Source organism: Bos javanicus, chromosome 21, assembly GCF_032452875.1.
Source record: "Bos javanicus breed banteng chromosome 21, ARS-OSU_banteng_1.0, whole genome shotgun sequence".
Classification (NCBI taxonomy): domain Eukaryota; kingdom Metazoa; phylum Chordata; class Mammalia; order Artiodactyla; family Bovidae; genus Bos; species Bos javanicus.
The window spans coordinates 1,730,795-1,757,930 of record NC_083888.1 but is presented as its reverse complement, the minus strand read 5'-3'; the positions used below and the strand labels follow the sequence as shown (position 1 = coordinate 1,757,930).

Below are 27,136 nucleotides of genomic sequence, written 5' to 3'. Positions count from 1 at the left end.
AAACTCTGTAGTTAGCACTGGCTAAATTGGAAGGGACCTATAGACCTTGAGAAGAAGTGTAAGTTGAAACAAGGAACTATCTGAAACTGAACTTAGCCCACATTGCCCTCAATAGCTCCAGAGAAATTCCTAGATATATTTTACTATTATCATTAAAATTAAAAAAAATTTTTAAGTCCTTTATTACTCCTTTGATTTTCATTTTTAAAACCTACTATTATTACCTTGAAAAAAAAGACCCTATTTTTAAAGAAAATGTCATATTTTAAAAATAACTTTTGTGATTTTTTTTTAATATTGTATTTTTGAGAGTCTAACCTCTACTCTAGATTTTTAATCTTTGCTTTTTGGTATTTGTTATCAATTCTGTACCTTTAAGAACCCAATCTTCAGTACCCATTTTTACTTAGGAGTGTGATTGCTGGCTTGATTGTTCTCTCCCCTTTTGACTCTCCTTTTTCTCCCCCAGGTCATCTCTATCTCCTCCCTCCTCCTTCTTTTCTCTACTTAACTCTGTGAATGTCTTTGGGTGTTCTGGGCTGTGGAGAACATGTAGGGAACTGATCACAGGCTAGCCTGGTCTCTCCCCTTTTGACTCTCCCTCCTCTCCTCCTGGTCACCTCTATCTCCTTCCTCCCTCTTCTCTTCTCTATGGAACTCCGTGAACCTCTCTGAGTGTTCCAGACTGTGGAGAGCAAATAGGAAATTGAATACTGGCTAGACTGCTGTATCCTCTTTTGGTCACCTCTATCTCCTTCCTCCCTCTTCTCTTCTCTATGGAACTCCGTGAACCTCTCTGAGTGTTCCAGACTGTGGAGAGCAAATAGGAAATTGAATACTGGCTAGACTGCTGTATCCTCTTTTGATTCCCCCTCTTCTCATCCTGGTCACCTCTATCTCCCTCCTCCCTCTTCTCTTCTTCATGTAACTCTGTGTACCTCTCTGCATGTCCCTAACTGTGGAGAATCTTTTCACCATTAACCTAGATGTTTTATCATCATTGCTGTATGGATGGAAAAGTCTTGAGGCTACAGTAAGAATAAGACTGAGAGCCAGAGGCAGGAGGATTAAATTCAAAACTTGAGAACACAAGAAAACTCCTGACTCCAGGGAACATTAATTGACAAGAGCTCATCCAAAAGCCTCCATTCCTACACTGAAACCAAGCTCCAACCAACAGCCAACAAGTTACAGAGCAAGACATAGCAAACTAATTTTACAACAAAGCAGGAACATAACCCTGAGCATAAAATATAGGTGGCCAAAAGTCACACCAAACCCACAGACACCTCAAAACTCACTACTGGACACTTCACTGCATTCCAGAGAAAAGAGATCCAGCTCCACCTACCAGAACATGGATGTAAGCTTCCCTAACCAGGAAACCTTGACAAGCCACTCGTCCAACCCCACCCACAGGGAGGAATCTCCACAGTAAAGAGGAACCACAAACTTCCTGCATACAGAAAGGCCACCCCAAACACAGCAACCTAAACAAGATGAAAAGGCAGAGAAAGATTCAGCAGGTAAAGGAACATGATAAAAGCCCACCAAACCAAAAAAGGAGGAGACAGGGAGTCTACCTGAAGAAGAATTTAGAATAATGATAGTAAAAATGATCCAAAATTTTGAAAACAAAATGGAGTTACAGAGAAATAATTTGGAGACAAGGATTGAGAAGATGCAAGAAACATTTAACAAGGACCTAGAAGAAACAAAAAAGAGTCAGTCAATAATAATGCAATAACTGACATCAAAAGTACTGTGGAGGGAACCAACAGTAGAATAACTGAAGCAGAAGATTGGATAAGTGAGGTGGAAGATAGAATGGTGGAAATAAATGAAGCAGAGAGGAAAAAAGAAAAAAGAATTAAAAGAAATGAGGACAACCTCAGAGACCTCTGGGGGCAATGTCAAATGCCCCAACATTCGAATCATAGGAATCCCAGAAGAAGAAGACTAAAAGAAAGGCCATGAGAGAACACTTGAGGAGATAATAGTTGAAAATGTCCCTAAAATGGGGAAGGAAATAGCCAACCAAATCCAAGAAATCCAGAGAGTCCCAAAAAGGATAAACCTAAGGCGAAACATCTATGAGACATATTAATCAAATTAACAATGATCAAACACAAAGAATAAATACTAAAAGCAGCAAGGGGAAAAAACAAATAACCCACAAGGGGATCCCCATAAAGATAACAGCTGATCTTTCAACAGAAATTCTTCAAGCCATAAGGGAATGGCAGGACATACTTAAAGTGATGAAAGAGAAAAACCTACAACCCAGATTACTGTACCCAGCAAGGATCTCATTGAAATATGAAGGAGAAATCAAAAGCTTTACACACAAGCAAAAGCTCAGAGAATTCAGCACCACCAAACCAGCTCTCCAACAAATGCTAAAGGATCTTCTCCAGACAGGAAACACAGAAAAGGTTCATAAACTCGAACTCAAAACAACAAAATAAATGGCAACGGGATCATATTTATCAAGAATTACCTTAAATGTAAATGGGTTGAATGCCCCAACCAAAAGACAAAGACTGGCTGAATGGATACAAGACCCCTATATATGCTGTCTAGAAGAGACCCACCTCAAACCTAGGGACACATACAGGTTGAAAGTGAAGGGCTGGAACAAGATATTTCATGCAAATGGAGACTAAAGAAAGCAGAAGTAGCAATACTCATATCAGATAAAATAGACTTTGAAATAAAGGCTGTGAAAAGAGACAAAGAAGGACACTACATAATGATCAAAGGATCAATCCAAGAAGAAGATATAACAATTATAAGTATATAAACATCCAACATAGGAGCACCACAATATGTAAGCAAGTGCTAACACATATGAAATTAACAGTAACACAATAATAGTGGGAGACTTCAATATCACACTCACACCTATGGATAGATCAACTAAACAGAAAATTAGCAAGGAAACACAAACTTTAAATGATACAATGGACCAGTTAGACCTAATTGATATCTATAGGACATTTCACCCTAAAACAATGAATTTCACCTTTTTCTCAAGTGCATACAGAACCTTCTCCAGGATAGATCACATCCTGGGACATAAATCTAGCCTTGGTAAATTAAAAAAAAAAAAAAAAGAAATCATCTCAAGCATCTTTTCTGATCACAATGCAGTAAGATTATATGTCAACTACAGGAAAAAAAAAAACTATTAAAAACACAAACATATGGAGGCTAAAAAACACATTTCTGAATAACCAACAAATCAGAGGAGAAATCAAAAAAGAAATCAAAATATGCATAGAAATGAATGAAAATGAAAACACAACAACCCCAAAGCTATGGGATTCAGTAAGAGCAGTGCTAAGGGGAAAGTTCATAGCAATACAAACCTACCTCAAGAAACAGGAGAGAAATCAAATAAATAACCTAACTCTACATCTAAAGCTACTAGAAAAAGAAGAAATAAAGAACCCCAGGGTTAGTAGAAGGAAAGAAATAATAAAAATTAGGGCAGAAATACAAAAGAAACAAAGAAGACCATAGAAAAAATCAACAAAGCTAAAAGCTGGTTCTTTGAGAAGATAAATAAAATAGACACACCATGAGCCAGACTCATCAAGAAAAGAAGTATCAAATCAACAAAATTAGAAATGAAAATGGAGAAATCACAATGGACAACACAGAAATACAAAGGATCATAAGATACTACTATCAGCAACTGTATGCCAATAAAATGGGCAACTTGGAAGAAATGGACAAATTCTTGGAAAAGTATAACTTTCCAAAACTGAACCAGGAAGAAATAGAAAATCTTAACAGACCCATCACAAGTACATAAAATGAAACTGTAATCAGAATTCTTCCAAAAAACAAAAGCCCAGGACCAGATGGCTTCAAAGCTGAATTCTACCAAAAATTTAGAGAAGAGCTAACCCCTATCCTACTCAAACTCTTCCAGAAAATTGCAGATGAAGGTAAACTTACAAACTCGTTCTATAAGGCCACTATCAGCCTAATACCAAACCAAAGATGCCACAAAAAAAGAAAACTACAGGCCAATATCACTAATGAACATAGATGCAAAAATACTTAACAAAATTCTAGCAAACAGAATCCAACAACATATTAAAAAGATCATACATCATGACCAAGTGAGCTTTATCACAGGGATGCAAGGATTCTTCAATATTCACAAATCAATCAATGTGATACACCACATTAACAAATTGAAAAATAAAAACCATATGATTATCCCAATAGATGCAGACAAAGCCTTTGACAAAATTCCACATCCATTTATGATAAAAACCTTCCAGAAAAGCAGGCATAGAAGGAATGTACCTCAACATAATAAAAGCCATATGTGATAAACCCACAGCAAACATTATCCTCAATGGTGAAAAATTGAAAGCATTTCCCCTAAAGTCAGGAACAAGACAAGAGTGCCCACTATCACCACTACTATTCAACATAGTTTTGGAAGTTTTAGCCACAGCAATCAGAGAAGAAAACTAAATAAATAAAAGGAATCCAGATGGAAAAGAAGAAGTAAAACTCTCACTGTTTGCAGATGACATGATCCTCTACATAGAAAACCCGAAAGACTCCACCAGAAAATTACTAGAGCTAATCAATGAATATAGTAAAGTTGCAGGATATAAAATTAACACACAGAAATCCCTTACATTCCTATACATTAACAATGAGAAAACAGAAAAAGAAATTAAGGAAACAATTCCATTCACCATTGCAACAAAAAGAATAAAATACTTAGGAATAAATCTACTTAAAGAACTGTGGTGTTGGAGAAGACTCTTGAGAGTCCCTTGGACTGCAAGGAGATCCAACAAGTCCATCCTAAAGGAGATCAGTCCTGGTTATTCATTGGTAGGACTGATTTTGAAGCTGAAACTCCAAACTTTGGCCACCTGATGCGAAGATCAGACTCATTTGAAAAGACCCTGATGCTGGGAAAGATTGAGGGCAGGAGGAGAAGGGGACAACAGAGGACGAGATGGTTGGATGGCATCACAGACTCTATGGACATGGGTTTGGGTGGACTCCAGGAGTTGGTGATGGACAGGGAGCCCTGGCGTGCTGCAGTTCATGGGGTCACAAAGAGTTGTGCACGACTGAGCAACTGAACTGAACTGAAATAAAGAAAAGACCTATATATAGAAAACTATAAAACACTGATGAAAGAAATCAAAGATGACACAATTAGAAGGAGAAATATACCATGTTCATGGATAGGCAGAATAAATATAGTGAAAATGAGTACACTATCCAAGGCAATCTATAGATTCAATACAATCCCTATCAAACTACCAATGGTATTTTTCAGAGACTAGAACAAATAATTTCACAATTTGTATGGAAATACAAAAAAAACCTCGAATAGCCAAAGCAATCTTGAGAAAGAAGAATGGAATGGGAGGAATCAACCTGCCTGACTTCAGGCTATACTTCAAAGCAATAGTCATTAGACAGTATGGTACTGGCACAAAAAGAGAAACTTAGATCAGTGGAACAAAATAGAAAGCCCAGAGATAAATCCACATACCTATGGACACTTTTTCTTTGACAAAAGAGGCAAGAATATACAATAGAAAAAGGACAACATCTTTAACAAGTGGTGCTGGGAAAACTGGTCAACCACTTGCAAAAGAATGAAACTAGAACACTTTCTAACACCATACACAAAAATAAACTCAATATGGATTAATGATCTAAACGTTAAGACAAGAAACTATAAAACTCCTAGAGGAAAACAAGGGCAAAATACTCTCTGATGTAAATCATAGCTGGATCCTCTATGACCTACCTCCCAGAATATTGGAAATAAAAGCAAAACAAACAAACAAACAAAAAAAAACAAGTGGGACCTAATTAAACTTAAAAGCTTTTGCACAATGAAGGAAATGATAAGCAAGGTGGAAATACAGCCTTCAGAATGGGAGAAAATAATAGCAAATGAAGGAACTGACAAATAATTAATCTCAAAAAAAATACAAACAACTCCTGCAGCTCAATTCCAGAAAAATAAGCAACCCAATCAAAAAATGGGCCAAAGAACTAAACAGACATTTCTCCAAAGTAGAGATACAGATGGCTAACAAACACCTCAAAAGATGCTCAATATCACTCATTATCAGAGAAATGCAAATCAAAACCACAATGAGGTACCATCTCACACCAATCAGAATGGCTGCTATCCAAAAAGTCTACAAACAATAAATGCTGTAGAGGGTGTGGAGAAAAGGGAACCCTCTTACACTGTTGGTGGGATAGCAAACTAGTAGTGCCACTATGGAGAACAGTGTAGAGATTCCTTAAAAAACTGGAAATAGAACTGCCATATGACCCAGAAATCCTATTGCTGGGCATACACACCGAGGAAACCAGAATTGAAAGAGACATGTGTACCCCAATGTTCATCACAGCACTGTTTACAATAGCCAGGACATGGAAGCAACCTAGATGTCCATCAGCAGATGAATGGATAAGAAAGCTGTGGTACATATACACAATGGAATATTACTCAGCTACTAAAAAGAATGCATTTGAATCAGTTCTAATGAGGTGGATGAAACTGGAGCCTATTACACAGAGCGAAGTAAGTCAGAAAGAAAAATACCAATACAGTACATTAACACATATATATGGAATTTAGAAAGATAGTAATGATGACCATATATGCAAGACAGCAAAAGAGACACAGATATAAAGAAAAGACTTTTGGACTTTGTGGGAGAAGGTGAGGGTGGGATGATTTGAGAGAATAGCACTGACACATGTATATTATCATATGTGAAATAGATTGCCAGTCCAGGTTCGATGCATGAGACAGGGTGCTCAGGGCTGGTACACTGGGATGCCCCTTGGTGATGGTGTGGGGAGGGAGGTACGAAGGGGATTCAGGATGGGGAACACATGTACACCCATGGCTGATTCATGTGAATGTATGGCAAAAAACCACCACAATACTGTAAAGTAATTAGCTTTCAATTAAAATTTTAAAAAAGTCTAGAAAACTTATTACTTTAGTGATTTTAAAAAAATGAATAAGGCTTGACACTTTTAATCCACTTCTGAAAATATAAAGAAATATTATGTCTTAAAAAGAAAACAACAGGAAATTAACATGTCATACAGTATTATTTTCCCAGATGGTGCTAGCGGTAAAGAACCTGCCTGTCAATGCAGGAGGCATAAGAGATGCACATTTGATCCCAGGGGTTGGGAAGATCCCCTGGAGGAGAGTATGACAACCCACTCAAATGTTCTTGCCTAGAAAATCTTGCCTATGGACAGAGGGGGCCTGACAGACTACAGTCCATAGGGTCGCAAAGAGTCAGACACCACTGAAGCAACTTGCCATGCAGAGTATTATTAACTAAAGTACAGATTTTGTTCAAAGTTCATGAAATTATGTTAGTGTCCATTATTTATTTTCATACCTTACTCAAGATTTCACATTGTATTTGAGCAGCTTCAACTTTATGCAACAAATTCTGATGAATTCTCTTTTCATTTTTATTCTGTTTTAAATATTTTCTAATTTTCCTTGTTATGGCTTCTTAGATACATCCCTCATTCAAAAGTGGACATTTAATTTCCCAATACACAGGGTATTAAAAGTTTCTTTGATATTAATTTCTCATTTTGATGTAATTTCTCATTTAAATGCTTTCTTCTCTGTAATCACCCTCTGTGTCTTTTCAGTCTTTTTACCTTCCTGAGGTTTTTGATGGCTAAGTCAAAGATCTGTTGGTAAATGTCACACTGCACTTGAAAATATGTGGGTTATTTTTAAGTATATTTTGATACTGATTTCTAACATAATTCTACAGTGATAAGAGAACAGACTCTATGATTTCAATACCTTTAGAACACGAACTTTTTGCACCTTGTTTTATGTCCTTGAATATGTTCCAGTGTCTCCTGGTTTATAGTTTATGGAAACGTGAATAGAATTTGCACCTGCTGTTGTGTGAAATAAAACACATTTATATTTTCTTTTTATATTTATATATGTAGTTTCAGCTAAGGTAACTAAACTACTCTTTATTTTGTCATATGGATTTCAGTTACTCTCCAGTGTCTCTATTTCAGACAGAAATCTCTTTAACATTTCTTGTAGAAAATATCTTACAGCAAGAAATTTCTTGTTTTTTTTTTTTTTTTTATTCTTCATCTGTGATTGTCAATTTCTCCCCTTTGAAATGATGGTTTTTTGTAGATACAGAATTCTTGGTTGAGATTTTTTTCCCCATAATTTTGAGCATATCATCACATGCCTTCTGGTCTGCATGGCTTATTAGAAGTCAATTTTTAAACTTACTGAGTCATTTTTCTCTTTGGTTTTATCATTTAGCAGTTTGACTGTGATGTGTATAGGTCTGGATCTCTTAGAGTTTATTCTTACTTGGAATTTGCTGATCTTCTTGGATGTGGAGTGAGTGAAGTCGCTTAGTCGTGTCTGACTCTTTGCAACCTCATGGACCGTAGCCTACCAGGTCCCTCCGTCCATGAGATTTTCTAGGCAAGAGTACTGGAGTGGCCTGGAGATTAATGTTTTTCATCAAGCTTTGAAAGGTTTTAGTTATTATGTTCTCTCTTTCTTCTAATATTTCTCTTTCTTCTCCTTCTAGGGCTCTAATTTATAAGTCTATTGGTATATTTCATGATATCTCAGTTTTCTGTAGTTCAGTTTATTTTTCTTTATTATTTTTCCTTCTACATACTATATAATCTCAACTGAGCTATCTTTAGGTTCATTAACTTTTCTATTTACTCAGCTCTGCTGTGATAACTTCTCTTGTATAATTTCAATTTTAGTTATTTTATTTTTTAGGTCCAGAGTTTGCATGTGGTCTTTTATTAATTTCTATTTATTGGTACTGTGCATTTTTCTTATACTTCCTTTTCATTTTTTAGATATGGTTTACTTCAGCTCTTTGAATAGACTTTTACTAGCTAATTTAATGTATTTGTCTATTAAGTCCAACATTGACCTGCCTCAGAGATATTTTCTATTGAAAATAGAATATTTTCTACTGAAATATAGAAAATTTCTATATTTTCTATCTGGTATATGGGCCATAATTTTCTGTTTCTTTGAATGTCTTGTATTTTTTGTTGCTGTTGTTGAAAACTGAATGTTTTATATATAATGTGGCAACTCATTTTTCTGTTTTTCTCAATTCCAAAAGTTTATTGTTGTTTGTTGTTATTGCTGTTTGTCTTAAAAATGATCTTCATGGACTAACTGTGTAAAGTCTCTATTCCCAGCAGTAGGTGGACACTGAAGTTTTTTCTTAGTTATCTTAGTGGTCAGCTAATAAATACATCTCTCACCCTTTCTTAAGGGTGTGTTTGTGTGTGTGTGTGTGTGTGTTGGGGCTTACATTTAAGCCCCAGGTAGTTCACAGCACTTCCTTAGCCTTCTTCACCTTTGAATGGACAGATCCTCAAAGAAAGCCAAAGGCAGGATTACCTGGTGATACAGTGGCTAAGAATCTGCCTGCCAATGAAGAGGACACAGGTTCAACCCCTGGGCCAGGAAGTTTCTGCATGTCATGGGTTAACTGAGCCCATGCACCACAACTACTGAGCCCACACTTTAGAGCCTGTGAGCTGCAACTACTGAAGCCCATGTGCCTAAAGCCTGTGCTCTGCAAGAAGATAAGCCATGGCAGTGAGAAACTCATGGGCCACAACAAACACCCAGCACAGCCAAAAAGTAATTAATTAACAAAAAGAAAGCCAGAGGCAATTGATTAGGTCCTGTTCAAGTGTTTCATGTTCAGGCAAGCAACTCTGCACAAGTATGTAGCTTTCTAGATCAAAAAGGATTTTCAAAGAATACTTTGTTCATCTCATTTCCAAGATTTCTTTTTTTAGTTTTTTGGCCACATTCTTTAACCCAGTTGCTATCAACACTTTAAGGACATGTCACACTAAAAAATTTCCATGGGTTCCTTTTGGTTACTGTTCTGGAATAGGGTTTACTCTACTGAGTGAGCTCTGAGTTAGCCCTTCCCCCTTGCTACAGATACAGACAGCACAAATACAAGTCCTGTAAACAGGACTGTTTTAGGGAGCTTCCAGAGAGGTCAATGTAATAATTTTCTGAGGACAGGACTTTTGGGGGATCTCCAAACTTGTTCTTCCACTGATGGCTGCTGGTCTACTATTTTCAAGCCTGCCATAGTGCTAGGGAGAGAGGTATTGGAAGTTGGCAAGTTAAAATATTACAAAGCTTGCTATCCTTGGTGAATGTCAGCCAGTTTTCTTGAATAAATGTTTTTTGAAATTCTACAAATCTTTGGTTAATTTCCAGAGTTCTTAAAAAGTAATTTTGACCATTTTGTCAGGGTTCCTGTTAATTTTATAGAGAAGCAAGTTATTTGAAGGTTTTTCACTTTGACTTTCTGGAGGTGTTTTACCTACATTCATTGATTTTTAAATGTTAACCAACCTTGCAGTTCTTGGATAAGCCTCACTTGGCCATACAGTATTTCTATATATTGTCAAATTTCATTTACTAAAATTTTGATTTTTTTTTAATTTTGATTTTTTTAAATTTAATTTAATTTTATTTTTTAACTTTACAATATTGTATTGGTTTTGCCATATATCAACATGAATCCGCCACAGGTATACATGTGTTCCCCATCCTGAACCCTCCTCCCACCTCCTTCCCCATACCATCCCTCTGGGTCGTCCCAGTGCACCCAAGCATCCAGTATCATGCATCGAACCTGGACTGGAGACTCGTTTCATATATGATATTATACATGTTTTAATGCCATTCTCCCAAATCATCCCACCCTCTCCCTCTCCCACAGAGTCCAAAAGACTGTTCTATACATCAGTGTCTCTTTTGCTGTCTCATATACAGGGTTATTGTTACCATCTTTCTAAATTTCATATATATGCGTTAGTATACTGTATTGGTGTTCTTCGTTTCCATTTATGCTCAAGAGGAATTTTTAAATATTTTTTAAATGGCATGCTTTTTTTAAAAAAAATCAAGGTAAAGTTGTTCATATAGAATGAGTAGAAAAGTATTTCTTTCTTTCAAATTTTATAGACAATTGTGTAGATTGGTATTTTTTTTTTAAATTTCTTTTGAAGCTTTATGGACCTAGAGTTTTCTTTATGGAAAGGATTTTAACCATAAGCTTAATTATTTCATTAGTAGGGTTATTCAGATTATCTACTCTTTATGATTGAATTTTTGTAGTTTGTGTCCTTCAATAAATTTTTCCATTTTATTTTATAATTAAACAGGACTCTATGGGGTCATCCCAGGACAGGCCCCTCCCCCCATATCATCTGTCTGCCTCTTATTTGTAGAAAATGTACAGTCTCTCAGGACTCCCTTGAGTCACAAAGGTCTGGCTCAAGAATTAATGATTGAAAGGATGTGAACATGTAGTGACAAAAGTAGCATTTGGGCCAGGAGAATTGGTAACAATTTAAAAAGTAAATCAGTTGTATGGCAGTCACAGATTTTGGCATATGGCAGTCACTTAGTTTCTCTCTGAAGTACCTAAATAACAGTATCTGATGCACTGAGTTGTTTTATAGATGCTAAAACATCCACCAAGTGGAAGAAGTTAACTACTTGATGACCACGAACATGTAGCCCCCAGACTTACTAAATCCTGAGGACTGATAATGTTAACCCTTGTGGCACCACCCTGCTACCGCATCATCAGCCAGTAAGAGGGTTCTGCACAAGCTGATCACACACCTTGTGACTCCTCTCCCTCACTTGCTTGTAGGTGGGGAGGGATGTGGAAGGGGGGTACATGATGGAGGGGACAAATGTATGCCTGTGGTCAATTCATATTGATATATGCCAAAAACCATCACAATATTGTAATTATCCTCCAATTGAAATAAATAAATTTAAGAAAATTATTCCCTAAAACCCACTGGGGAATTAGGTATTATAGTCTTTGGACTGAGACAGTATCCCTGACTTCATGGCACTGTGCATCTACTAACAGAAATAAATATACAAATAAGGGGTTTTGAGAAGGTATATTTAAAGTAAAAACATGTTTTCCATTGTTCCTACTATTCAGATGCTTGCTCAATGTTTGTTAATGATTGAGGTTCTAGAGTTCATTTAAATATCTGGCTAAGCCAATTTCCTTTTTAATCCATAACTATTTTTAGTTATTAATCAGCTCTTTAGAATTATATTCTATAGTTCTAGAGAATATATACATAAATAAACAATACATAATAAACACAAGCATAAATACTACTTGATAGAATTTGTGACAGAGGTTTGTCAGGAAAAACCTTTACTTATTCTTAGGGCATTAATGCCACAGTCCTAAGTAACACATGATCTTCAACATAGCTTGCCAGGAAATATATGGACTACTCTTTTTGGTGAGGCATATTTTAAGTTTTGGGAAGAAATAATGATGATGCCATATATGATATTGATATTTCATATTTCTCCATTTAATATCTCTAAATAATACTCTTTTTCTAGTACAATACAATATTTAAAATTGAACTATTTTGTGTTTCAAAAGGAACAACATTTATCATATAAAAACTTCATGGTCTTGAAGAGATCTAAAAAGCTCGTGTACAACTTTCCATGTTGCAAAAATGAATGACAACTAATTTATGTTAATCAAACAACTAATTTATGCTAAAGCAGAAACAAAAATATAGTACACTGAGATCACAAAACTTCTGAATTATCATGTTGGTATCTTGAAATCCCAACAACTAAAAAGATGAGGAAAATCTCAAAATATTTTGGCACATATAGAATTTTACTACAATAATTTTTTGATCCACTATGAAATTGCCAAAAATTCTCTAAAATTTGACATTTTTCCATCAAAGCAGAAAAAAGTCAAAACAAAAGAAGAAGTTATAAAGATTTAATAATGTAAGTGACCTTAGTGAGCAAAAGGACACATCACCAAAATATTCTCAAGATAAACAGAGAAACCTCAGGACCTGGTACACAGCATATGATAAATGAATTTCAAATAGCTACTCACCCCATCCTCTGAAGCGGAAGTCCTGATTCCAGTCCTGCTGTCTCAGCAAAACATGACAAAAAGGAAACAGAGTCTTAGAAAATATTCAATATCAGAAATAACAAAGAACTAAAATTTGGTTCTATTACCATTATTTACTGCATGCATGTGGTGTTCCCTTCTTTAAGTCCAACTTTAATGAGACTTTCAGTACCTATCACAGTTGCTTGTCCCCTTCTTAATTTAGCCTTTTTCATTTTCTCATTCATTACTCAAGAACTATTTCCTATATACAAGTATATTTGTTGTTTTTTAAGTGCTTTAATCATATCCAACTCTTTTGCAGCCCCACGGACTATAGCCCCCCTGGCTCCTCTGTAGCCCACCAGGCTCATTTGTCTGGAATTTCCCAGGCAAGAATACTGGCTGCTGCTGCTAAGTCGCTTCAGTCATGTCCGACTCTGTGCGACCCCATAGATGGCAGCCCACTAGGCTCCTCTGTCCCTGGGATTCTTCAGGCAAGAATACTGAAGTGGGTTGCCATTTCCTTCTCCAATGCAAGAAAGTGAAAAGTGAAAGTGAAGTTGCTCAGTCGTGTCCGACTCTTAGGGACGCCATGGACTGCAGCCTACCAGGCTCCTCTGTCCATGCGATTTCCAGGCAAGAGTACTGGAGTGGGTCGCCAGTGCCTTCTCCGAATACTGGAGTGGGTTGCAATTTCCTTCTCTAGGGGATCTTTACGACCCAGGGATTAAATCCACATCTCCTGCATTGGCAGGTGGGTTTTTTACCACTGATCCACCAGGAAAGCCACACATGTATATATAGAGTCATGTTTATGACTCTTTATTCAAAGAGCAAAATAAAGCAAAATTGATCACTATATCATAACGGTATATAATGCCCTACAGGATAGGACACTAATGCCCTTTTCTTTGAGGAAGAAAAAAAGCACACTAACATTGGCATGTTGTCACTGAGGGGTCACCACATAGAGCCAGGCTCTGAGAGTCTTATTTGTCCGGTTAGAGGGGCATTCATCTGGACCTCAGATTGACATCTGGAATGAGTCCCTCAGCATCCTCAGACAGTTTTTCTCATCATCGATCCAGACAAGCACCCTCCCAACAAATAAGCATTTCCATAGCCAGGCTCATTTCCTTCAGGCTTACCTACTGCATTATGAATAAAGAATAGTATCTGGTATAGTAAACGTTATATTTAGTTCCTGAATAATGAAATTCTTATATATATATATATATATATATATATATATTTATAAAACCCTCATATATATATATGTGTGTGTGTGTGTATATATATATATATATATATATATATATATATATATGAGGAAAACTGTGACTTTGAATTGTTCTAATAAAATTAGATAAAATCTATTGGGAAAATAAAGAAAATTTAACTAAAAATTTGAAAAGTAAATAATGTAGCAAAGTTATATGTAGTATAGTTACAGTACAAATATAAGTAGAAGCATCTATGTTCTGAATGTGCCAGATAAAAATTAAAAGTAACAATGTTTAGCATATTTGCATTTAATTACAAGATTATTGTCATTCAATACAAAATGGTGAAGAGGAAATATGACAATGACTCTCCAAAATTATTCATGTTACTGTTTATAAAAAAGGTTCTAAAAAGGGAAGAAACAATAATCAGAATTCCTTGAACCATATAGAGACATTCACAAGAAAAGATATATCTATCATAAAAGTATTTTCCCTTGAGTCTCTGAAAGAATGACCTTACAGACATTGACTATTGACATCATTAGTTATAAAACACATAAGAATTACAACTGTACCAGTGTAGCTGCTCACTTTCCTTCCTTGAAAATAACTTGTTCACTTGAAAGCACGGTAACTTGTTCTAGTTTTTGACCTGCAGCAAAACACCACAAAGAAAATAGATCAGATCAAACCATGCATGATTCCATTTTAATCATATGGGCATTTCTTTCCACAAACTTCACAGTTGCTTCATACACTGTCACCCTTCCTATTTCACTTGTCCACTTGCTCCCTCTCTGAGTTTTTTACTTTTTGCAAATAGCCTATAATCCTCTCTACTGAACTATGCAAATGACAGAGCAGTTATCTGAAATGGAAAATTCTAAAGTTGTATCTAATACAGACTATATAATATATAAGTACCTTATGATATAAAAATATCCTGTGATTAAAAAATGCAATGCATGTGGTAGGGGTATTGAGAGATATTTGAGGAAGTTATCAATTAAGCCAGTTCTGGGAGTGTTACTTGTCTAAGGCCACTTGGATGGATTTCAGTAACCCTGATACTTATGCTCATCCTTGATCCAGACAGGACAACTACCAACCAATAAGCATTCCTTACACCATACTAATTCTCTTGAGAATTTACCATTTGCATCCAGCTTATAGGGAAAACAGCATAGGTGGGTATTCGACTTGATTTTAGTAACTTTGGTTATAATGGCAACTCCAGAAGGATCCCAAGATTCCTCTGTCTAAAAAGATACATGAAGTGGTATTGCAGTGAGGTGATTTTCAGTGCTGATACGTATATTTGGTATAATAGAAACAATCGAACCCAGGTCTAAAGAAACAGTAGTTAACTGTGAACTTGGGTTATATCACCTAAAAGATTATAAAAGTATGCAAAGTATTCAATGTGATACTTCTTCTATCTGATAGATTTATACTCCATAGCCACAGAAGACATGTGTTCATATTGAAACACATAGGATAGGATACATTTTTTAACAAAAACCAGGAAACAATTAACAAAATGAAAATAAGTACATAATTACCAATAATTACTTTAGTTGTAATGGACTGAGTATTCCACTCAAAAGACATATAATGGTGCTAAATAAATATAAAAACAGGATACACACACACACACACACACTATATACTACCTATAAACTCATTTCAGATTGAAAGATATATACAGACTGAAAATAAGGAATAAAAACAGGTATTCCATGTGAATGGAAAAAAAAGAAATCTTGAATAGCAATACTTACATCAGACAAAATAGACTTAAAACTGTATAAGAAACAAAGAGGGACATTATATAATGATTAAGTGATCAACCTAGCAATAAGATATAACAATAGAAAATATCTATGCACTCAAAATAGGATCATCTAAAAACATAAAGCAAATAGTGTCAACCATAAAGAAAGAAACTGACAGTAATAAAATAATAGTACAGGACTTCTAGGCTTCCCTGCTGGCTTAGATGGTAAAGAATCTACCTGCAACACAGGAGACCTGGGTTCAATCCCCGGGTCAGGAAGATCACCTGGAGAAGGGAATGGCTACCCACTTCAGTATCCTTGCCGAGCCAATCCCATGGACAGAGGAGAGTGGCAGGTTGCAAAGAGTCGAACATGACTGAGAGACTAACACACATATAGGACTTGTATACCACAATTACCTCAATGAACAGATAGATCATCCATACAGAGAATCAATGAGGAAACATTGGGTTTAAATGAAATGTTAGATCATGTAGCCTTAATAGATATATGTAGAACATTCTACCCAAAAGCAGCAAAATAAATATTATTTTCAAATACACATGGAACATTCTCCAGGATAGATCACATGCTAGGCCACAAAGATGTCTCAATAAATTTAAGAAAATTGAAATCAGATCAAGCATTTTTTCCAATCACAATTATATACTAGAAATCAATTACAAGAAAAATGGCACAGAATCAAAAACATGGGGTCTAAACAATAAAAACAACAACCCTATATGCAAGACAACAAAAGAAACACATAGATGTAAAGAACAGACTTTTGGACTCTGGGAGAAGGTAAGAGTGGGATGATTTGAGAGAATAGCATTGAAACATGTATATTACCATATGTGAAATAGATGACCAGTCCAAGTTCAATGCATGAAACAGGGCACTCAAAGTTGGTGGGATGGGATGGGGAGAAACATGTACACCCATGGCTGATTCATGTCAATGTATGGCAAAAACCACCACAATATTGTAAAGTAATTATCCTCCAACTAAAACAAATAGAAAAATAATATACCTGAAGATAAATGAAAATCTAAAGACAACATTCCAAAATATTAGCCACAAAGCAGTTCTAAGATGAAAATTTATAGTTACACAAACCTACTTCAGAAAACAATCACATCTCAAACAATATATAAAGTTACATCTAAAGGAACTAGGAAAAAGAGCAAACAAACCCAAAAGTTATTAAAAGAAAAGAAATAATAAAGATAAAAGTGGAAATAATAACAGAGAATAAGAAATAATAGAAAATTCAATGATACCAAGAATCCCCAAGAAAGAGAGCAGGTTCAAATAAAATAAGTAATAAAAATAAAAAATTACAATCAGCACCACAGAAATACAAAATATCATAAGAGATTATTATGAACAATGCTGCTGCTGCTGCTGCTGCTGCTGCTAAGTCGTGTCAGTCGTGTCCAAATCTGTGTGACCCCATAGATGGCAGCCCAGCAGGCTCCTCTGTCTCTGGGATTCTCCAGGCAAGAATACTGGAGTGGGTTGCTATTTCCTTCTCCAGTGCATGAAAGTGAATATTGAAAGTGAAGTTGCTCAGTCGTGTCTGACGCTTCGCGACCCCATGGACTGTAGCCTACCAGGCTCCTCCATCCATTGGATTTCCCAGGCAAGAGTACTGGAGTGGGGTGCCATTGCCTTCTCTGACTATGAACAATATACACCAATAAAATGTGAAACCTAGAAAAAATGAATCAATTCCTTATACAATCTGCCCAGATAGAATCAGAAAAAAACAGACAGTATAAACACCAAATTAGCAGTAATTAAAAAAGAATCATTAATTTAAAACTTCTAACAAAAATGTCAAGGACTAGATGGCTTCCTAATTCCTAGGATTTAGCCTAGGAATGCAAGGTGGTTCAATATTCACAAATTAATCAATGTGGAATAAAAATCATAAAAACCTTCTCAATAGATTCAGAGAATGCTTTTGACAAAATTCAACATCCATTTAATAAAAATTCCAACAAATTAGGTATAGAATAAACACAACAAAATAAAGGCCATTTATGACAAGCCTATAGCTAACATCAATTCAGTGGTGAAAAATTAAATACATCTCTGAGTTCAGGACCAAGACAAGGATACCCATTCTTACCACTTTTATTTAGCATAGTATTGGAAGTCCTAGCCACAAAAATCAGACAAAAAGTAAAACTAAATCGGAAAGAAGTAAATCTGTCACTGTTTACAGATGACAGGATGCTATATATAAAAACTCCTCAAGACATCACCAAACAACTACTGGAAATCTTCAGTGGCTTTAGTAGAGTCACAGGACACAATATTGATGGAAAAAAATCTGTTACATTTCTATATACTAATAGTGAAGTCTCTCACTTCAGTATTATGTCTGATTCTTTGCAACTCCATGGACTGTAGCCCACCAGGCTCCTCCATCCATGGGATTTTTCAGTCAAGGGTACTGGAGTAGGTTGCCGTTTCCTTCTCCAGAGGATCTTCCCAATCCAGGGATTGAACCTGGGTCTCCCACATTGCAGGCAGATGCTTTACCGTCTGAGCCACCAGGGAAGCAGCATATACTGATAACAAAGTATCAAAAGAGAAATTAAGAAAATAATCTGATTTATAATTGCATCAAAAAGGATAAAATATCCTGGCATAACTCTAACCAAGGAGGTAAAAATCTTGCACTCAAACGATAAGACTGATGAAAGAAATTGAAGATGACACAAATAAATGGAAATACACTTCATGCTTATAGATTGGAAGAATTAGTATTTTTAAAATGATCATTGTATGCAAGCCAACCTTAGATTCAATTAAATCCCTATGAAAATACCAATGGTATTTCTTTTTTTACAGAGCTAGAACAAATAATTCTAAAATTTGGAAACTTGACTCCAACTAACCAAAACAAGCTTGGATGTACATATACAACTGTACATCAGACAAAAACACCCACTTAAAAAATGAGCTGGGGACCTGAACAGACGTTTTTCCAAAGAAGATATACAGATGGACAACAGATACATGAAAAGATGTTAACATTAATAAACATCAGGGAAAAGCAAATAAAAACCAACATAAAATACTACCTTATATCTATCAAAATTACATTAAATAATAAAAAAGTCAACAAATAAGTGTTGTTTAGGATGTGGTGAAAAGTGCACTCTTATGCATTGTTGGTGGGATTGCAAATTGGTGTAGTCACTATGGAAAACAGTATAGAGCTTCCTCAAGATATTTAAAATATAATTGCTATATAATCCAGCAATTTCACTGCTGGGTATTTACACAAATAAAACAAAGATACTAATTGAAAATATATATATTCACCCTCATGTTTATTATAGCATTATTTACATAGCCAAGATATGGAAACAGTTTAAGTGTCCATTGATAGATGAATGAATAAAAATATATGATATATATATATATGCAATTGAATATTACTCATCCATAAAAAGAATACAATTTGACATTTATGAAAACATGGACTTATAGAGTATTATGGTAAGTGAAGTAAGTCAAACAGATGACAAATATAATATGACCTCATTTAACTGTGGAATCAATTACCAATACAAACAAAAGACCAAAGCAGACTCATAAATACAGAGAAAAAAAATTGGTGTTTTCTACAGGGGTGGGGGCACATAGGTAAAATAGGTGAAAGGAATTAAGAGGTACGAATTTTAAGCTATAAAATAGATAAGCCTTTGGAATGTAGTATATAGCATAAGGAATATGGTCAATAACATTGTAATGACTGCATATGAAGACAAGTGGTTACTAGATTTATTGTGGTGACTATTTCATAATGTATGTAATAAGTGTCAAATGACTGTTAGCACACTTGATACTAACATAATATTGCACATCAATTGCATTTCAATAAAAATAAATATTAATACATTAAAAGCTACAGTGACACCAATTTATGTAAGGGATTGAATAGGATTCTATTATCCTCGTGGTTCCTGGAACAAATCCTCTGCAGACACAGAGGGACAATTGCTCTGAAGCTACTATGGTTGCTGAATGTGTATGCAGAAAACATCTTCCCAGAAATGGAATGGCTACTCAAGATCTAAGCTTCCCAGTTTAATTTTTCAGATGACTCATGTTGTGAGAGCTGAACTGACCCAAGTCAGCAACCTGGATTCAAGGCTGATGGTGGAATAGAAGGAGCTGATCTCACCTACTTTCATGAACACACCAAACTCACAACCATATGCTGAATAACCACTGACCAAAAAAAGACAAACCTACAAAAAAGATACTCCACTTCCAAAGACAAAGAAGAAGCTACAACAAGATGGTAGATATGGCACATACACAGTACAATGAACTGCCATAGCCACCAGGGGGGAGACCCACAAACTGGAAAATAATTATACCACAGAGATTCCCCCATAGGTGTGAGAATTCTGAGCTCCAAGTAAGGCTCCCTTATTTGGCGCCTGACATCAGGTGCAGGAGCCCCTCAGAGCATTTGACTTTAAGAGCTAGTGGGGCTTGATTGAGGGGACACCATAGGATTTTGGGAAACAGAAACTATACTCTTGGAGAGCACACACAAGGTCTTGTGTACACCAGGACCCAGGGAGAAAAAAAGTGACTTTATGAAGGTCTGGAGCCTCAGCCAGACCTACCTGCTGGACTTGGAAGGTCTCCTGAGGAGGCAGAGGGCAACTCTACGGGGAATCACTACAGGGACAAGAATACTGGTGGTAGAGGTATTCGGGGGTACTCACTGGCATGAGCTGTTCTAGAGGCGACCATTTAGATGTCAACATCTGGCCTCACCCAAGAGCCCTTAGCTCCAGTGCTAGGATGCCTCAGGCCAAAAAATCCACAGGGCTGGAACACAACACACCCAACCCCCCATCAGCATATCAGTTCAGTTCAGTTCAGTCGCTCAGTCGTGTCCAACTCTTTGCAATCCCATGAATCACAGCACGTCAAGCCTCCTTGTCCATCACCAACTCCCAGAGTTCACCCAAACTCATGTGCATCGAGTTGGTGATGCCAACCAGGCATCTCATCCACTGTCGTCCCCTTCTCCTCCTGCTCCCAATCCCTCCCAGCATCAGGGTCTTTTCCAATGAATCAACTCTTCACATGAGGTGGCCAAAGTACTGGAGTTTCAGCTTCAGTATCAGTCCTTCCAATGAACACCCAGGACTGATCTCCTTTAGGATAGACTGGTTGGATCTCCTTGCAGTCCAAGGGACTCTCAAGAGTCTTCTCCAACACCACAGTTCAAAAACATCAATTCTTCGGCGCTCAGCTTTCTTTATAGTCCAACCCTCACATCCATACATGACTACTGGAAAAATCATAGCCTTGACTAGATGAACCTTTGTTGGCAAAGTAATGTCTCTGCTTTTTAAGATGCTATCTAGGTTGGTCATAACTTTCCTTCCAAGGAGTAAGTGTCTTTTAATTTCATGGCTGCAATCACCATCTGCAGTGATTTTGGAGCCCAAAAAAATAAAGTCTGACACTGTTTCCACTGTTTCCCCATCTATTTCCCATGAAGTGATGGAACCAGATGCCATGATCTTCGTTTTCTGAATGTTGAGCTTTAAGCCAAATTTTTCACTCTCCACTTTCACTTTCATCAAGAGGCTTTTGAGTTCCTCTTCACTTTCTGCCATAAGGGTGGTGTCATCTGCATATCTGAGGTTATTGATATTTCTCCCGGCAATCTTGATTCCAGCTTGTGTTTCTTCCAGTCCAGTGTTTCTCATGATGTACTCTGCATATAAGTTAAATAAACAGGGTGACAATATACAACCTTGACGTACTCCTTTTCCTATTTGGAACCAGTCTGTTCCATGTCCAGTTCTAACTGTTGCTTCCTGACCTGCATACAGGTTTCTCAAGAGGCAGGTCAGGTGGTGTGGTATTCCCATATCTTTCAGAATTTTCTACAGTTTATTGTGATCCACACAGTCAAAGGCTTTGGCATAGTCAATAAAGCAGAAATAGATGTTTTTCTGGAACTCTCTTGCTTTTTTGATCATGCAGGGGATATTGGCAATTTGATCCCTGGTTCCTCTGCATTTTCTAAAACTAGCTTGAACATCTGGAAGTTCATGGTTCATGTATTGAAAAAGGCTGGCTTGGAGAATTTTGAGCATTATTTTACTAGCATGTGAGATGAGCATTGTGTGGTATTTTGAGCATTCTTTGGCATTGCCTTTCTTTGGGATTGGAATGAAAACTGCCCTTTTCCAGTCCTGTGGCCACTGCTGAGTTTTCCAAATTTGCTGCCATATTGAGTGTAGCACTTTCACAGCATCATCTTTCAGAATTTGAAATAACTCAACTGGAATTTCATCACCTCCTCTAGCTTTGTTCGTAGTGATGCTTCCTAAAACCCACTTGACTTCACATTCCAGGATACCTGGCTTTAGGTGAGTGATCACACCATTGTGATTACTGGGTCATGAAGATGTTTTTTTGTACAGTTCTTCTGTGTATTCTTGCCACCTCTTCTTAATATCTTCTGCTTCTGTTAGGTCCCTACCATTTCTGTCCATTATCGAGCCCATCTTTGCATGAAATGTTCCCTTGGTATAGGCCACTTAAAGTCTTTCTGAGCCCACAGCTACCACTAAATACACCCCTCGACAGGGCCCTGTCCACCAGAAGGACAGGACCCAGCTTCACCAACTGGTGGGAAATCACCAGTACTTCCCACAAGGAAGCCTGAGCAAGTGTCTTGGATCAGCCTCACTCACAAGGGGGAAGATACCAGAACCAAGGGAAACTATGATCCTGTAGCCTGTGGATTACTTAGACAAAATAAGGTGGCTGAGGAATATGTTCCAGATGAAGGAACAAGACAAATGCCAGAGGAAAACTATGTGAAGTGGAAATAGGCAATGTATTTGAAAAAGAATTCAGAGTAATGATAGTAAGATGATCCAAGATCTTATAAAAAGAATGGAGGAACAGACTAAAAAGATACAAGAAATGTTTAACAAAGAGCTAGAAGATATAAAGGAAAAAACAGAGATAAACAATACAACTAGTGAAATTAAAAACACACTAGAAGAAATCGGTAGCAGAGTAAATGAGGCAGAACAGATAAATGTGCTGGAAGACAAAATGATGGGACTCACTGCGGCAGAACAAAATAAAGTAAAAAGAACATAAATGAATGAGGACAGTTTTAGAGACCTTGGGACAACATTAAATTCACCAACATTTGCATTATAGATGTCCCAGAAAAAGAGAGAGAGAAAGGGATTGAGAAAATATTTGAAGAGATCATATCTCAAAATTTCCCTGACATGGAAAAGGAAACAGTCACCCAAGTTCAGGAATTGCAGAGTTCCAGGTAGGATAATGGGCTTCCTTCCTAGCTCAGTCGGTAAAGAATCTGCCTGCAATGCAGGAGACATGGGTTCGATTCCAGGATTGGGAAGATCCCCTGGAGAAGGAAATGGCAACCCACTCCAGTATTCTTGCCTGGAGAATCCCACGGATGGAGGAACTTCGCAGGCTACAGTCCATGGGGTCGCAAGAGTTGGACACAACTGAGCGACTTTCACTTCACTAGGCAGGATAAAGCCAGGAAGGAACATGCAGAGATGCATATTGATAAAACTGGGAAAAAAAGAAAAAAATATTAAAACCAACAAGCAAAAAATAATATACAAGGAAATCCCCATAAGGTTATCAGCTGATTTTTAAGTAGAAACTCTGCAGGCCAGAAGGGAGTGGCATGATATAGTTAAAGTGATGAAAGGGAATAACCTATAACTAAGAATACTATACCCACCAAGGCCCTCATTCAGAATCAACAAAGAAATCAGAAGCTTTACAGACAAGCAAAAACCCAGAGAATTCCGCACCACCAAACCAACTTTACAAGAACTGCTAAAGGAACTTCTCTAGGTGGAAACAAAAAGGCCACAACTAGAAACAAACAACAACAACAAAAATTACAAATGGGATCACTCACTGTTAAAGGCAAAGATAAAATAGAAGTGGGAAATCATCTGCACACAAATACAGCATCAAATCTAGCAATTGTGAGAAGTATAAAAAGGCAAGGTATTGGAAATGCACTGGAAATTAAAAGACCAGCAACTTAAAACAATCTTATATTTATATAGACTGCTATATCAAAACTGCATGGTAATCACAAACCAAAAAACTACAATAGATACACAAACAAAAGAAAAAGCAACACCAGCACAACACTAAAATTGTATGTACATCACACCACAAGAAAAGAAAACAAAAGAGAAAGAAAAAAGACCTACAGAAAATATTCATAAAAATGAACAAAATGGCATTAAGCATAAACATTGGTAATTTGCTTAAATGTAAATGGATTATATGCTCCAATCAAAAGACACAGAGTGACTGAATGGATACAAGAACAAGACTTGTATAGGTGCTGTCTACAAGAGACCCATTTCAGATCTAGGGACACAGACAGATTGCAAGTAAGAGAATGGAAAAAGATACTTCATGCAAATGGAATCAAAACAAAGCTGGAGTATCAATACTCATATCAGACAAAATAGACTTTAAAATAAAGGCTGTTACAAGATGCAAAGAAGGACACTACATAATGTCGAGGGATTACCCAGTAAGAAGATATAACAGTTGTAAATGTATATATACACTCAACATATGAGCATCTCAATATGTAAGACAAATACTAACAGCCATAAAAAGAGGAACTGATAGTAACATAATAATAGTAGAGAACTTTAACATTCCCTTTACAACAATGGACAACATATCATCCAGAAAGAAAATCAATAAGGAAACATGGGCATTAAATCACACGTTACACCATATAGACTTAATTGATATATATACAGAGCTGCTGCTGCTAAGTTGCTTCAGTCGTGTCCGAATCTGTGCAACCCATAGATGGCAACCCACCAGGCTCCCCAGTCCCTGGGATTCTCCAGGCAAGAACACTGGAGTGGGTTGCCATTTCCTTCTCCAATGCGTGAAAGTGAAAGTGAAGTTGCTCAGTTGTGTCTGACTCTTAGTGACCCCATGAACTGCAGCCTACCAGGCTCCTCCATCCATGGGATTTTCCAAGGCAAGAGTACTGTGGGTTGCCATTGCCTTCTCTGATATACAGAGCATTCCATTCAAAAGCAGCAGAATACTCATTCTTTTCAAGTGCACATGGAACATTTTCCAGGATAGATCACATCTTGGGCCAAAAATTGAGCCTCAGTAAATTTTTAGAACTTAAAATTATATCAAGCATCTTTTGTGACCACAATACTATTAGATTAGAAATCAACTATAAGAAAAAAAAAAAAAACCCACAAACTATAAAAACCAGAAACACATAGAGGTTAAATAGTATGCTACTAAATAACTAATGGATCACTGTAGAAACCAAACAGGAAATAAAAAAATATAGAGAGGCAAATGTAAAAGAAAACATGATGATCCAAAACCTATGGGACACAGCAAAAGCAGTTCTAATATAGAAATTTATAGCAATACAATCTTACCTCAGGAAACAAGAAAAATCCCAAGTAAACAATGTAACCTTACACCCAAAGCAACTAGAGAGACAATTAAAACTCAAAGTTATTAGAAGGAAAGAAATCATAAAGACCAAAGCAGAAATAATTGAAATAGAGACAAAGAGAGCAACAACAAAGATCAATGAACCTAAAAGCTGGTTCTTTGAGAAGGTAAACAAAATTGATAAATCTTTAGCCAGATTCATCAAGAAAAAAAGGGAGAGGACTCAAATCAATAAAATTAGAAATGAAAAAGGAGAAGTTACAACTGGCATCACAGAAATACAAAGGATTGTGAGAGACACCACAAGGAACTATATGCTAATAAACTGAACAACCTAGGAGAAATAAATTCTTAGAAAGGTACAACCTTCCAAGATTGAATCAAGAAGAAATAGAAAGTATAAACAGACGAACCACAAGTACTGAAATTGAAACCGAGGGAAAAAACTCCTCCCAGAACAAACAAACATCTAGAAGCAGATGACTTCACAGGTAAATTCAATCAAACTTTTGGAGAAGAGTTAACATCTATCCTTCTGAAATTCTTCCAAAAAATTTCAGAGAAAGGAACACTGCCAAACTCATTCAAGAGGTCCCCATGACTTTGATATCAAACCACAGAAAGACATCACAAAAAAGAAAATTACAGGCCAATAGCACTGAGGAACATAGATGCAAAAATCCTCAACAAAAGTCTAGCAAAACAAATCCAACAATACATTAAAATACATTAAAAGGACCATACACCATGATCAAATGGGATTCAAGAATTTTTCAATATCTCTAAATGACTGTGATGCACCCCATTAACAAATTGAAGAATAAAAACCATATGATCATGTCAATAGAAGCAGAAAATTATTTTAATAAAATTAAATACCCATTTATGATACTTTCCAGAAAATGGGCACAGAGGGAACCTACTGCAACATAATAAAGGCCATATGTGACAAAATCATAGGTGACATCACACTCAGTGGTGAAAATCTGAAAGTCTTTCCTGAAATCTGAAAGCTAAGATCAGGAACAAGACAAGGGTGTCCATTCTCACCACCTTATTCAACATACTTTTGGAAGCCCTAGCCATGGCAGTCAGAGAAGAAAAAGAAATGAAAAGAAGCCAAATTGTAAAAGAAAAATTAAAACGGTCACTCTTTGCAGATGACATAATACTATACATAGAAAATCCTAACGATGCTACCAGTAAAATTCTACAACTCATCAATGAAATGATAAAGCTGCTTTCCATTTGTCTTCTTTGGAAAAAATTTATTCATGTCTTTTGCCCATTTTTAATTGATGATGAAGATGATGAACTATAAAACTACCCAGAGATTTAATCATTCTTTCCTGAAAATTCTTACCAGATATAGTATCTTTAAACCCTGGTGTCAGGGTGACAGGGTAACAGGCAGGAAGGCTAGGGGTCTCCAAACAGAGGAAATAGGCTGCAAGTGTCAGGCATTTTTTCTCTCTCTCTTAAGCGGCAGGAAGAAACAAACTACAAGTGTCAATTTTTTTCCCTTCTCTATACAAAATTAAAAGTTTTCTCTTAAAATTCT

General features: G+C 36.5%; 1 long non-coding RNA gene and 1 other non-coding gene across 4 annotated transcripts in view; both read right to left on the bottom strand.

Annotated features, from left to right (window-relative positions):
- Positions 1-27,136, bottom strand: part of LOC133234071 (uncharacterized) — a 153,241-nt gene that overhangs the window by 105,486 nt on the left and 20,619 nt on the right. For all 3 annotated transcript variants that reach the window (XR_009731995.1, XR_009731996.1, XR_009731997.1), the window contains exons 5-6: positions 14,836-14,912; positions 13,032-13,068 (exon numbers count right to left, since the gene is read on the bottom strand). This is a non-coding gene — a long non-coding RNA (uncharacterized LOC133234071). The remainder of the gene's footprint in view (positions 1-13,031; positions 13,069-14,835; positions 14,913-27,136) is intronic.
- LOC133234837 (small nucleolar RNA SNORD109A) lies at positions 14,054-14,120 on the bottom strand. Its single transcript, XR_009732333.1, has one exon. It is a non-coding gene; the product is annotated as a small nucleolar RNA SNORD109A (small nucleolar RNA).